General features: G+C 43.5%; 1 long non-coding RNA gene across 2 annotated transcripts; it reads left to right on the forward strand.

The window, feature by feature from the left end:
• The first annotated feature begins 1,323 nt into the window (after nt 1-1,323).
• On the forward strand, nt 1,324-14,438 carry LOC140582222 (uncharacterized). 2 transcript variants are annotated; one of them, XR_011985173.1, is made up of 3 exons: nt 1,324-2,488; nt 7,541-8,343; nt 8,476-14,438. It is a non-coding gene; the product is annotated as an uncharacterized lncRNA (long non-coding RNA). The 2 variants fall into 2 exon arrangements; XR_011985174.1 differs by lacking the exon at nt 1,324-2,488 and adding an exon at nt 4,438-7,046.
• Nucleotides 14,439-15,594: the final 1,156 nt, after the last annotated feature.

The raw sequence follows: 15,594 nt of genomic DNA on the forward strand, positions 1-15,594 counted from the left end.
CTTGACGAAGCATTTGTGTTAATTGTGATTATAGCATTATGTGATGTTTCCTCTGTTTATGTTAAAGTTCAGTGGTCAGTTTAACAGATAAACCACACACAGTTCCTTAAGAACTATATTTTATTCTTCAAAACAAATATAAAAATAATTATGCAATAAAAAGTATTCTGTGAGCTCGCTGGAAAACAGTTTGGCTACACATTAGTTCACATCAAAGTATATGATGCTTCTGTAATCAGTTATGGCCAACAAGCAACATCTTATGCATGATGGTCAAAACAGCAAACTGGGATGTGTTGATGCTGGGTGATACTGGCAATTTAATCAGTCTCATATCCCACCAAATCCCATCAGATAAGTAGTTCAAAAATGAACATAAATATACCTGAAGGCTGTGGGGCTTCTTTGGATAGTATGCTGGCTTCTGTCCTACCCGAATGAACACAAAACAGCGATTGGTTTAATAAAAAAGCATTTATTTGCTTAACAGAAACTGCAACAAACAATGGATAATCTTGATGGGGGTGTGAAGCAGGTAGGAAATGGCAGATGTGATACGCGAGTATGTGAAGTACGTGATGTGTGTGAGTGTGTGGCGTACGTGTGCACATGCCCGTGGCAGAGTCCGTGTGCGTGGAAGGACGGCACTGATAAACAGAAACGCACAGTGGAATGCAGCGGGGAATTTAAATCCATGCAGGTATTCCACTATTCTGTAGAATTTATGGAATAAAGAAATATATGTAGTTACCAATGTAAAACAGACATGCATACATACAGTACAGGAACTATACATAACAATGTACTGTAAACTATAGATATGGGTATGGAATCGGAATGTGCAGTGCAAAGTGGCTGCTGCTTATCAGTCCAGAAAACTTACATAACCTATACATGACAATATACATGCATATGAGGACCGTAGGGAAGAAGAAACTGCAGCATGAAGTGACTGGTGCTTATCAGTCCAGTATAAAAAGCAGGTGCAACTGCATGTAAGGTGCAGAGTGCAGTGAGCTGGGTGACCATTACCATAGTGCCTGGGGTGGGGGCACAGCTGGCAGAGGGTGGCAGTAGTTGATCCTTCTGTTGGCCTGAGGGTACAGACTGTTCCGGAGTCGGGATGTTCTGGTATTAACACTCCAGTACCATAGGTGGAAATTAGCGGGAGAACATTTCAAACTGGATTTAAGGAAGCACTTCTTTACACAGCGTGTAGTCAGAGTATGGAACAGTCTTCCTGATAACGTAGTGCAAGCTGAATCCTTGGGTTCCTTTAAATCAGAGCTAGATAAGATTTTAACAACTCTGAGCTATTAGTTAAGTTCTTCCCAAGCGAGCTCGATGGGCCGAATGGCCTCCTCTCGTTTGTATAGTTCTTATGTTCTTATGTTATCTGCCTGGTGTCATGAGACTGACGATTTGTTGGGTGAGGGGTAGGCAGTGTAGACTACAGACAGTGTAGGCTTTGGTGAGCCTCCTTAACCAGCCACTCCATGGTCTTTAACCAGTTTAGATCCTAAAACCAGTTGAAACAAGCAAAGCACATAGGCACAGAAACACAAAGTAAGATGGCTGAACAAAGCCAAGGCGGAGAGGGAGGGAGCAAGATGCATAGGAAGCCTCACACTGCATTGCTTGATATGATGAAGGGCAGCCCTGCCCCCTGTTGGTGGGATGGCAACAGCTGTTCAGTGTTTTAATTAAATTTTGCATCATTTTCATTCCAGTGCTGTAAATGCTAGGAAACATGGATGGGTGATATGTAGCTTAATTAATTAAAGTAAGTTAATTCATGTCAAAAGTAAGAAAGCTGAATTTTACACCACTGCATATAGTTAATTAAGTTTAACCTTTTGCATGACTGGATAGGCCAGCTTTACAAATACCAAACTAAACTTCACTAAGATGATTTCGGTCCAACTCGCAATATGCAAGGCTCATTTCAGCAGCATAGACACATGGTTCGAATTACGGGGGGAACTGGGGGGTACAGTAACCCCCGTCAAGACCCAGACCCCCCCAAAGAGACAAAAATAGCAGTTTGGGGGGTCTTAAAACTTTTCTTTTGCTGTAAAGAAAAAAAACAAAAGCTAACTTCACCTTGTAGGAAAATTTCTATGTAAAACAATTTCAGACACCGCTAATGTGGACCGTACCATTTTAACCACCTCGGCGCTAGAAACAGCTTAGCCAGTCGGTTGTGCCAGAATTGTGGGAACCCTGATCCAGGACGCACCGGACCCGCGCAGCGCGCCCTGAAGACGCTCCTGCCACTCACCGGCCGTCAAGAGCTCCCTGCTCGTCAGTGAGGAGAATCCGCAGCGGGCGGGGGCTGCTCTGTTGGAGCGGGAGGAGACGTGCTGCAGCTGGGAGGCCCGGCTGGCTGCAGAGCGCCGCGGACTTGACAAGCAGCAGGAGCGGGACCATCGTGACCGTGAGCGGCTGCTGAAACCTGCGGAGGAGCAGGAGTTGGAGCAGCTCAGCGGTGAGTTGACCAGCTGGGAGAAGTAGCGCGACCGCCAGGGGTGGCTAGCCGAGGCAGCGGAGGCGGCATTACGGGGCTAAGTGGAGGCCGCACTGCCGGAAGTCTCCAGCAGCCCCATGCGCTGTGTGTCCCCGGAGAAGGGAGCCTGGCTGTGGGAGTCGCTGGGCATGGTCACCCCTGGAAGCTGTGCTGGGAAGAAGGTCCAGCGCCGGTGTTCTGGGCAATTCAGTTTCCCCTGTCGCGCGCTGATTAGTACACGGTTTCGCTGTTGTTTTCATGCCTTTTTACGAAGCTCTTGAGGTAATCAAGCCATATATTTTAAAACATCACATGTTTTTTGTTTTTACAGATAATAAATGAAAGTATTTAATTCGCTGGATAGAGATATTTCTTGATGAAAACGGTATAGTATTGCTTATAAGACTATATTATGCGTGACGATCTACTGTATTCGTATGTAATAATGTACCTGAGTGATTTTCAGACATCTCACATACATATTTGCCTAAATATTAGGAGAAACATTATTTCCTGACATCCAGGATATTGTTAAAACAGGTATACAGAAACTCTGGGCCTCGGTACTAATAACAATACAGTATTCACATGTAATAATGTACCCGAGTGATTTTCAGACATTTCACATACCTCTTTGCTTTAATATTAGGGGAAACATTATTTCCTGATAGACAGGGGAAACCGAATTGCCCGGAACACCTGTACGTCTGAGGAGGGGGCAGTGTAGCACCGGCTGGACGCGTGTCCCAGCATGCCCCGCGTGCAGTTGTAAATAGCCCTTGCTATATTGTTATTATTAATGTTAATGGTTACATTTCCTTATTGTTGCTCATGTGTTTACCCGAGTCCTGTGTGTACCCGGTCCGATCCTCGTGTGAGTTAGCTTACGTAAATCTCCCACCATGTGTGCATCCTACAGTTCGGCATCTGACAACCTTGTATTTCCTATATGTAATAGATTCGGTGCTCGTTGGGTGTCTGATGTGTTCCTTTCCATGACCGATAATAAAGAGCGCGCTCTTCTCAGTAAGCGAGCTTCTGTGTGTGTTTCTGCTCCCGCGATGCCTCGGTCCACCCGAAGCCACAGAAACGTTATCTCATTTTGTCAGTGTGTAACTTGGTGGGAATCTTGCCTTAAGACAAAATAGAAGCAAAGGCCTGTATGACCTCAGCACCCATTTCTGTGCATTTGGAGTGGAAACCTCTGTATCACCCCCCGTAATAAAATTTGAATCCCCTAATCAGAATTTCTCTAGCGAACTGAGTTTTGTGTTATATGTACAATACAATAATTTTAGTGATTCTGTTTTTTTTTTTTTAAAGGCTGCATATCTGAAAGTCTGACCTGTATGTTTGGGCTAAAGTAAATGATAATAGGAGGAATAAAACTCGCTGACCACTCGGCATGTAAGTCAGCAGTACACTTTATTTTTGTTTTCATGGCACTCATTAACATACATGAGGCTGCTGTATTGGCTGACCTGTCCTCCAGGTCCAATTTACAATTGTTTCGGACTGGTCGGTCTAACCAGTTCGGTGTCCGACTTTGTGCCATTTGGGAAAGGTCGTCTTCTGTTGAATTGCCTCATGCGCCTTTTCTGCTGCTCGGGAGCCTTCCCCAAATCACTTTGTGATTTCGTTTTTCTCCGGTCCAGTTTAGACCTCAGCCTGGGTGCCCCTGCCCGGTCTGACTGGGTGCCCCTGCCCAGTCGGCTTCTGATTATTCTGCATCGAAGCTGCTGTCTGTCTATCTTTTCTGAGCTAGCCTCGTCCAGAGGGCTGCTCTCCTGCTGTCTGTCATTTTTTGACAGGTCTGAGCTAGCCTCCTCAAGTGGGCTGCTCTCCTGCTGTCCGTCATTTTTTGACAGGTCTGAGCTAGCCTCCTCAAGTGGGCTGCTCTCCTGCTGTCTGTCATTTTTTGACAGGTCTGAGCTAGCCTCCTCAAGTCGGCTGCTCTCCTGCTGTCTGTCATTTTTCTCCATGTCTGAGCTAGCCTCCTCAAGTGGGCTGCTCTCCTGCTGTCTGTCATTTTTCTCGAGGTCTGAGCTAGCCTCCTCAAGTGGGCTGCTCTCCTGCTGTCCATCATTTTTCTCCAGGTCTGAGCTAGCCTCCTCAAGTGGGCTGCTCTCCTGTTGTACATTATCATCTTGTTGGCCAGCAGGGCAATCACTGGCCATCTCATGGCCGCCTTCAGCCATGGTAGCCGTGTCTATATCTCTTGGCGTAGTCCTCCTCAGCTTCTTCCAGAACCTGAGAAGAGTGCCTTTCTTTTTTGGGCCCTGAACATTTTTTTGTTTAGGGCCCTGCACCTTTGTGCAACTTAAACCCATACTGAAATTATGCAAATGATATAGCTTAGATTCTCTTTCACCAGTGCTTCCTTCGAGAGAGTCTCTAAGAATGAAATGTGAAGGTGCAATTGCTTCTTATATAGGAAAATCTTCCTTCGATGACATCACTGGCCAGTTCCGGAATTCTGTTCTGTTTTGACATCACACAGGGCCCTCCATATAAGGCATCTGTCATTTTATTGTTTATACCAGTACAGGGTATGCTGATTGGTTTAAAAAATAATATTAAATCATTATTTAAAAAAAAATACCTGTGTGTTTAGAAAAAAAATGCCTGTGTGTGTGCGTGTGTGTGTTATCCCTTATCCTACCAATACAATCCACGTTATTACTTAAAAGCTTGTTTGACATCCTTTAATGCTGATAGTTTTCAGTAACTTCAATTAAACATGAATTGTGTTAATATGATGAAAGTAATATGGGGACATTTTGACCACAATATAATATAATTGAAATTATCACACGGTCATTTAAACTTCAACACTTTTAAATATGTATTGACTTGAAAGTAGGGTGTCATGGAGGCTTAGCTGGTGGCCCTGTTGTCTGTCACCGATGGGTTTGGGGCTTTGAATCTCATCACTGCTTGGCAGGGGTGCCGTAATGGCGGGGGAAAGTTACGATGATTCCAAGGGCCCCTGAATGACAGGCGGCCTAAAAAATTGGGAGAATAGCTGGATTAGTCTGGACTGGGGGGCCCAATATGATATGCCTTCATGGGGCCCACAATCTCTAGCAATGCCCCTGCTGCTCGGTGTATGCATGAATGTTTTCCTGCAGACATTGTTTAGGCTAATTGGTGCTTCTACAATTTCCCATAGTGTATGAATGTGTGTGTATATGACCTGTGATGGACTAGCATCCTGCCCAGGATGTACCCCAGCCTTGTGCCCTGTGCTGCTTGGCACGGGCCCCAGGTGACTCTGCCCAGGACAAACAGACTGATGGTTGGGTGATTTTTCGGGTTTGGACGGCGCAGAGGCTCAGGACACATAAGTTACATCACACCTCTGGGGGCTGGGAGTCAAAGATCACTTTTGCTCTGTGTGTGAGGTTTGCATGTTCTCCTAGTGTTATATGAATTTTCTCTGGATCCTCTGTTTTACTCCAAAGATTGAAAGAGGTGTACTTAGGTATATTTGTGTCTCTAAATTGACTTGTGTGTGTGGGCGTGTGTGCGCCCGGTAATGATCTTCGCGGTAATGATGCCGCAGCCGGTCCATGTTTTTGTTGCTCTGAGCTCCCTCGCAGACAGTCCACATTTTTTTGATGTTGAACATCATCTTACCGTAGGAACAGCAGTATCTCAAGTTGTTGATGGAGCACATGTGGAAATCTGTGGCTGCTGCATCTGTGTCTTCAAATTGACTCCTTGATTCTGTGTGATACTTTAAAGCATTCATCGGTGTGTTTTTGTATAGCAATGTAAAACCTGTTATTTTGACATTGTGCAGACCACTTTTTCAGTCCCCACAAGGGGAAACTAAGTTTTATAAAAATCCATGACTGCAATCAAAAAACTTCCTGTAGAAATGACATGAAAGTCCCCACAAAGATATGAATTCAAATGTGTGTGTGTTTTTTTTTTATTATTATTTCAAATTTCACTGGTTGATCTTCATGTTTTGTTTGTCATAAACAATTCTATTCCCTGAGAACCTGGGGTTGATTATAATGAGTGTAATTAAGGCTTTTAGACATTATGACTGTGTTCAAGCTATTTGCTGAAGGTAGTTGTAGATTTTGGGATGGATGGAACTTCTTCAGGAATCCTGTCTCCCTTTCTGCTTATGCTCTACAATTCGGACAGCTAGCGCAACACCAGTTCTTGCACTTTACATTACATTACATTAAAGGAGCCCCCCTCTCAACATTTCATTTGGACTATAGACAAATATATTTTAAAAGGTGATTCTCATTGAATGAAGGTAAAGCTCAGTTTTCAGGGATTTTATTCACCGGCCACACTGAAGGAAGGTGACCCAGCTATATACACCCAGTATGCACTGGGCCACCTGCCTGCTGTAGAGCCCTGTCCTTTTGTGCTCTTCCTTCCCATGCTCAGATGACCTCCTGCCAGAGCAGAGCCCAACACAACCACGACACCTCACTCAGGTGTCCTACTCTGTGTCTGAACTCCAAGAAGCATGGGGACACTGGAGACAGAATGGAAGCCCATCTCACACACTGTAGGCTATGTACAGACACCGCTTCTCCTAACTGCTTGCTGAGCCAAGCCAAAGCTAATGTTATCATCTTTTAATCAGCGGGAGTTTTCACCACAAGGGGCAGCTAAAAGAACATAGAATGGTTGTGTAGTGCATTTGCTAGTGATTAACACTGCGAGCCATTCACTATTAGTAGAAGTAATAAAATTATGATTTTGCCATCATTTACATTTACATTTACATCATTTGGCAGACGCCCTTAGCCAGAGCGACTTACATAAGTGCTTTAAGACTCCACAATGAATTTTTCCCGATACTAGCTCAATAAAAACCAAGGCTATGAGTACCATCGATCTAATACTCTGTTGGAAAAGTGCTTTTTTTTTATTATTATTATTATTTTTTTAAGTAATGAAAGTATAATGCCAGAAGTGCTAATTCAGGTATTTCTGGAAAAGGTGCGTTTTAAGTCGTCTTTTGAAGACATGCAGTGACTCAGCTGTTCGGACATCTAGGGGGAGTTCATTCCACCAACTTGGTGCCAGAACAGAGAAGAGCCGGGAGGTGTGTCTTCCTTGTGCCTTGAGGGGTGGTGGGACCAGTCGAGCAGTGCTGGAGGATCGGAGAGATCGTGGTGCAGTGCGGAGTGTGATGAGGTCTTTTAGGTAGGATGGAGCCAGTAATGCAATTTCTGTAATGCAATTTCTGTAATGCAATTCCCAGTAGGCACTTCTCCATAATCTGGACCCAGGATTCATTTTAAAAATGGAATTTAGAAAGCAGCACTTCACTTTGATGTAAATATAGCACTATGTGAATGCTGATTTAATAAATGAAGAATGTTGATCAGAAGAGGAACAGAAGGGATAAATAAACTCACCTAGTACTTCAGTAATCCCGTCAGTCACATGCAATCCATTCAGCCAGGGATGATTCTCCTCTTCTATGTTCATTGTTGTCATAAGATCTCTTTCATTCTATCATTTGTATGATCGTACTGGTCTTCCGTACATGTTTGTGTGCTTTGTTGAATTCCTATTTTTATACATAGTATTCTGTGAAGTGTTTCTCCTTTAATATTATGTACTTCATGTTTGGCATTGGACCACAAACAATTCTGGTATGTTGGTACATAATGGCAGTAAAGTAAGTTCTGATTCTGATTATCCTATGAACAGATGGAATATTCACTGCTGGTTGTGGGATTACCCCAGGAACAGTCAGAATACACATCACAGATCCTGTGATTAGAGATTATCCCATGTAGAGGTAGAATACACATAATGCTTGCTGGGATTAGAGATTATCCCATGTAGAGGTAGAATACACATTAGATTAGATTAGAGATTATCCCATGTAGAGGTAGAATACACATTAGATTAGATTAGAGATTATCCCATGTAGAGGTAGAATACACATTAGATTAGATTAGAGATTATCCCATGTAGAGGTAGAATACACATTAGATTAGATTAGAGATTATCCCATGAACAGGCAGAATATACATCACAGTACCTAGGTTTACAGATTATGAAAAGGCAGATATAGTGCTGATATATGGGAATCACCGCCAGTAGTGGGTAAAATTAGGACACGCAACAAGTGTACAGAAACAAGTCCTGATTTTCAGAAGCAAAGCGGGGCCTGTGAAGATGCATGACAGTCTGTCTCCTCCCTGTATTTAATCACTTGAACACCCCTCCCCCACAAACCTGTTTGATGTATGGCTCATTTGAACATGTTACCAGGAGCAGATGGCCAAAGGGTGTCATAATGGGGGAAACGTGACCAAACAAACTGTTTCATATGGATGGTCTGACACGGAGCCAACACTAACATTTCAGCAAAGGCACCTGCTGACCTGTAACTTCACCTGTGAGGTTAGTTGACAATCGCCGCAATCAAAGTGGAAGTACATCTCTGCCAGGGTGATCAGGGGTATGGGAAGCCAGGGGACAGAAAGCAACCTGCCTGGGGGGGTGGAGTGGGATGCAGGTAGCATCCCACTCCACCCCCTGCATGTGGTGTAAAAGTGCGCTCTGACAGGCTCCTGAGGGCTCCTGAGTGTCCAGAACTGCATGTGGTGTAAAAGTGAGTTAAATGTATGGCACCAAGCGCGGATAATAAAGCTAGATTGTTTTAGACTGCATCTCATAATTATTTAGCAGTACTGAGAAAAGGTGAGAGCTTAATGGTGGAAGGAGTGCGTTTCTGCTAAAGCAGATATAATGGTTGGTGGCCTTATTGCTTTTAGACCACAACTTGGGATAGAAGAACAAATCAAATCACTTTGCTCATTTAATATTCAGAGTTTCATTTAGAAACCCACCACGATTGAGGATGGTATGGCACTGATATTAGTATTTACCACCTGTTGCTCTCACTATTTCCAGGTTGCCTGTGTTGGTGTATGTTAATTGGTCTGAGTAGTGCATTTTGATCCTATCCACATGCAGTTCTCAGGTGAACATGACTGGTTTGTAACCTGATTGAAAACACCTTTTCTATTATGCTTAAATGAGAAAAGGCTATGTTGGTCTGAGTCTTTCTTATTATGGTGGATTAGTAAAACACAGCAGCTGAATGCCCAAATAAGTTCAAATGAGTGCACATTAAAATGGGGCAGATATGGGCCACCCATTTTGGGCTTGCAATTTGGGAAGAGGTTGAGACACATTGACTTAACACCCGATGGCAAGGGTGTCAAACTGCAGTCCTGGAGGGTCAGAGCCCTGTGTAGCTTAGTCCCTTCCCTGTTCCACCATAAATGATTCAGCTCAAGAACTGTGTGGTAATTAGTACAAGGAGTTAAATCAGGTGTGTTAAATGAGGGGAAACCCAAAAATGTGCAGGGCTCCGGCCCCCCAGGACTGGAGTTTGACACCTGTGTATTAGATTGACTACTTTAAGTTGAACTGACTTGAAAAAAATAAGTGTGAAAAAATGAAGTAATATTTTAAGTTGATCCAATGTTTCATTTTTTTCAGTGTATGTGCAGGATAGGTTGATTGATGAGTCTAAATTGATCCTGTAGTGTTTGCGGTGTCATTCACTAGTGTCGATCATCTGTGCTGGATGTGTTTTTAAGGTTGTGCTGTGGGGTGCTGTTATGATCGCAGGGCGAGCGAGCCGGAAAGCAGGAGAGCGGAGCCAGTAGGTAGGGCAAGACGAGGGTTTAATCAGGCGACAGGACTAACAGACTGGGAACAACGCATGACACTACAACGTCAATGACCGGACTGGGGATACAAACAGGAACGCGGACTAAATACACTGAACTAATGACAACAATCCGAAACAGCTGTAAAACACTGGGATTCCACATGAGGTTAACGAGGGGGCGTGGCACACATTAGGATCGGACGGAGCGGGGCATGACAGGTGCACCTGAGCGAACTCTGGGCAACTTGTTCTTTTGTTGGCTGTATTGGGGTGCAGCATATAGGTGTATGCCTTTTGAACAAACCCATGATTTATGTATTTTGATTGCTTAATAAAGTTAAAATATTTTTTATGTTTAACGTGTTATTTGGGGAACTTTCCTTAAGCTCTGACAAAATAAGGGTGGCCTAGTCTAATTGTGGCCTGCTAAAATTAGCTGAATATAACTTGGGCGCAGAAGATTAAAAAAAATATATATATATTTTTAAATTATGACCGCTTCGTAGGGTAACAAAATCTTCAGTTGTTTTTTACAGTACTCGGGGGCATTTTAACATTTTCGACCAATCAGCAAATATTATTTTGACATCATAGCTGGGAAACCAATGAAAAGTGAGACTCAACGTTCTAGATCTTTGGTTACGTAAACATCGGGTTGACACTCCCTATAAAAGAGCTGGGTACTGTTTCACTGCGTTCAGTTGGTGCTTCCAGCAGACATTATTATAATGTGCTGCTCTTGTTCCGTAAATTAAAATCCAAAGAAGAAAAGAAAGAAAAAGAAAAACATCCAACGGAAAAAAAGAACATGCAAAGGGAAAAAAAAACAATCAAGGAAAAAAAAACATCATCCAAAGGAAAAAAAGGACCTGATATGGGTCTTCAGTAGAACTGAAGGGCAAACAAGGTAGGGGGAAATACAAATTTCGTTTGGCCAGAAGCCAAGGTAAGTGTTTTACCCGTTATTTTTTTAAAGCGGTTTTCAAAATGCTGCTTTATAATTGTTAGAGATAGTCAGTGTGACAATTAAGTGACCCAGTCAGCACAAGTACTGTATATCGGTGCGTGCTACGTCGCTGATACGTTAATTCTTGAAAGGTCGACATCTATAGTAGCATTTCAGGCTTTTGCACATTGGCACTGCTTAGCGGCGTTGAAACAGCTCCGTCCAGACGATGCGATCGCGACATTTTCCGTCTCAACAGCGATGAAAACGCTACATCTAAGTGAAACTCCGCGATGATTCCCCGACCCTCTTATTATCCTACGCGAAAATATCCCGACCCTCTTACTATCCTACGCAATGATTCCCCGACCCTCTTATTATCCTACGCGAAAATATCCCGACCCTCTTATTATCCTACGCGATGATTCCCCGACCCTCTTATTATCCTACGCGAAAATATCCCGACCCTCTTATTATCCTACGCGATGATTCCCCGACCCTCTTACTATCCTACGCGGTGATTCCCCGACCCTCTTATTATCCTACGCGAAAATATCCCGACCCTCTTATTATCCTACGCGATGATTCCCCGACCCTCTTATTATCCTACGATTGCCAATAATTATTTCTACGTTTGCTTTAGTGTTGAACACGTATTAATACTAATATATTTTATTTATAATATATAAAAAATACAAAGGTGTTCGTTAAGAGTTTTTATTTAAAAAAACAAACAAAATATACAATGCACACGTTAAATAAAAAAAAATACAGAAAAATAAAAATACTGAAAGAAAAGAACTATCGAACAGGCCTTGTCAGCATGTCACGAGCCACTCTGATGGTTGTTTCAGCTTCGGCCTCATTTGGACTAGACACCATTTATTATACAGTAAAACTGGTCCAAGTCGCCGGCTTGTAACTCGTCTAAGTCGACGCTCAAGCAAAAGTAAATCGGAGCGGCTGTGCGAGGTAATTAAGGGAGCTTCTCCCAGGGTGGCGATCAGGCAGACAGGTCAAGGAACAGCAGGCGATAATCGTGGTCGTGGTCCGTAAGCGAGGGGCGACAGCCGAGAGATCCGTCCGACGAGTGAACACAGGACAGGAGAACAAGCGGGGAGGAGGACAGGAGGAATCGGGCTCAGCAGGACCGGTAGGTCAGGATCGGGAGCTGGACTGAGGGAAGGCACAAAAGGTAAGGATCTTAGACAAGGTAAACTGGCAAGGCATGGGAGAGCAGGGAGACGGAGGACAGAGAAATGCTTGGTAAGGCTTCTTTTCATCAGCGCAATATTTCGGTTTGAAGTTCGCAGTTTGAAAATCGAGACTGGCCACTGATCCGTATAGGGCCGCCAGCACCACGTTTAAATCTAACCATGATGCATTGCATCAGGAGCAGAATGCATTGCTTTAAGCCAGCGCTGTAAACCCAAGGCACAGTGTGGATGAACACTTTCAAACTGGGCTCTAAAACCATCAAAACTAAAGCGGCATATTGAAACAAAGCACCCAAACTTATCGGAAAGTCTTCACCCTGTAGGATTACAAATTTATAAAATGTTTAATCTAGCTTCCAATGTAATAGTATATAAACTAAAAGAGATAGGTACATTGGGTTTTGCATTTTGAGGTAAAGATGGTGACATTCTAAGAAGATCTAGTCTGGTAGCCCAGGTGTCTGAGACATTAACACCAAGTGATGTTGATTACAGCAGCTGCAGTGTTGTGTCAGGGAAGGAAAAGCTGGACTCATGTGTCACACTGTAAAGTTGTTCCCCCACCGGCAGGGATAGGATAGGACACACAGACCAGTGAGGAGCCCAGGGAAGAACCGATTGCAACAGGCATCGGGGCCCAAACCCTGCGGTGAAGATTCCCACATAGGCCTTCCCCATCTATTAGGCCATCCTTACCTCACTGTTCTTTAGGTGTCATGGGATTTAAGAGATAGGGAAAGAAGGAACAACAGTAGACACAGATCGAACAGAGGATACAACCCTAGTGTTTGCAAGTTTTGTACAACAGATCACTAGGACCTAAGGATATAGAGAGACTATCCCAGAGCTTACCCTCAGCACACACAAATTTTTCTGAATTTAGAAGAGCTTTGATCAGCAAAATGCATCAGGAAGGTGTACCATGGGTCAAAGCGCTGCTGGCGGTACTGTGTAGTATGAGAGCATCACCTAACAGATCAGTAGGACTGATCCCTCATGAGATTATTACTGGACGCCCAATGCCAGGTGTGATTGATCTTAGAAATGCTGAGCTACACCTTGCTTCAGATGCCCTGATCGCTTACTGTGAAAACCTCACAAAGGCAGTACAAATTGCCAGAGAGAGAGTTGAGTCGTGTGGGCAGACTCCACCAGAAGGTGGACACACAATCATCCCTGGTCAGTGGGTCATGATAAAATCATTTAGAAACAAGCCATTAGAGCCTAAGTGGCACAGACCACATCAAGTGATGTTGGTTACAGCAGCTGCAGTGTTGTGTCAGGGAAGGAAAAGCTGGACTCATGTGTCACACTGTAAAGTTGTTCCCCCACCGGCAGGGATAGGATAGGACACACGGACCAGTGAGGAGCCCAGGGAAGAACCGATTGCAACAGGCATCGGGGCCCAAACCCTGTGGTGAAGATTCCCACATAGGCCTTCCCCATGTACTAGGCCATCCTTACCTCACTGTTCTTTAGGTGTCACGGGATTTAAGAGATAGGGAAAGAAGGAACAACAGTAGACACAGATCGAACAGAGGATACAACCCTAGTGTTTGCAAGTTTTGTACAACAGATACTGCTCTGTCGTCTTGTTTTCTTTCCCCAGCAGTGGGGAGCTCGTGCCCTGACCACTCCCTCACTTTTAATGCCCCACAGTTTTTAATTGCAGTTCATACACACACATTCATACACACCCACATGTACACACCTTACACATACACATATTGAGGTAGTCTGAGGGGGGGCCCCGTTTGATCCCCTCCCTATGGGCCAGCGCAGTGTGCCGGGTGTTGCGGGTGGTCCCGGAAGGGTCCGGAGAGTACCCGACACACCCACCGGGACCCTGACCCACAGTGGCACAACCGTAATGATAGTAAGTTGTAAATTTGTATTGTGCTGGTTGGTGTTGCGGTTTATTGTTATTGTTCTTATCACAGTTGCAGCTGCAGTTATCAGTTTTGTTGTTGCTGTTACTGTTGTTGCCGCTCGTTTGTTTTATTTTAGTTTCATTATTATTATTAATTTTTGTTTTTCTTTATTTGTTTTTGTGGTTTTTTTTTGTAATGGAAATTAAAAATAAAGCAGTCCTCCGCAGAGGGGTGGTGGTGGAGGGAATATATAAAAAAAAACTTAAAAATACATCCCAAGCATACCGTCTGCTAGTAGTGGGGTGACATGCCTTGCCTGCTCACCCAGTTTAAATGCACCTGACCATCTATTCCTTTTCTATTCCTCTGACAATACTGACCATCTAGTCCTTTTTTTTTTGGGGGGAATAGGGTGGGGCGTGCAGGATTCCTCCGTCTGCCCGCGGTGCCGAGCTCGTGTCCTGACCTGACTCGTGTTTAATTGCACACACTTCAGTTACACACACACACACATTCATACACACCCACCTGTGTTTTAAAATGATGTGAGGGGGCTATAGGGCTCTCGAAGAAACAAACAGGCACACTTAGGTTCACTCAAAAACCATTGGCATGGATGAGCAGTTAAACATTTCTGTCTTTCAGAGAGAAGTACAATTGCCATGACTCAACCACCAGATTTGTTAGTCAAAGGTTTTGGACCTTGTACACTACTCATCATACCATGATGCACTTAGTTACTAGTGTTTTTTTTTCCTTTCGAAATGTATTGGAGTGTAATTGTCTTAATGTGCATGGAATACTGGAATTGTACAATGAATTAAAGATGAAGGCAATATAATAAAAATGCTAACCTTGTATTTTTTCTTCTGTTTTAGTAATTGCTGTCTGATGGCTGTGAGGGATGGGTGGGGCGAGGAAGACTCAGGGACTGGAAGTGGGATTAAAACTGAGGATAACATGCTCATTCTTTTTTGTATTGTTTACAATTTTCCTTCCCTCAGAAAAGAGGAGTTTCCTGCTATATCTATAGAGATTCTGATGCTGCTATTTTTGTTAATAAGTTTGTTGTTCTTTACAAGTTGTATTGTGTTTTTGTGAAGTGTATATTTAAATTTACACAATTCTGTATTCAATAAATGCTAAGTTGAGAAATTTTGTGTATCGTTTGTCATTATTAGTGGGATATTTTAACATGCATATAAAGGGGAAAACGTCTAATTATCGGCCAAAAAAAATCGGCAGCATATATCGGCCATCGCCTGACCCTGACTCCTAAATATCGGCATCAGCTATTGAAAAACCCATATCGGTCGACCTCCATGAGTCATAGTACATTCAGTCCAATTCATCCATCGAGTTAAGTCACACCC

Source organism: Paramormyrops kingsleyae, chromosome 24 (genome assembly GCF_048594095.1).
Source record: "Paramormyrops kingsleyae isolate MSU_618 chromosome 24, PKINGS_0.4, whole genome shotgun sequence".
Taxonomy (NCBI): domain Eukaryota; kingdom Metazoa; phylum Chordata; class Actinopteri; order Osteoglossiformes; family Mormyridae; genus Paramormyrops; species Paramormyrops kingsleyae.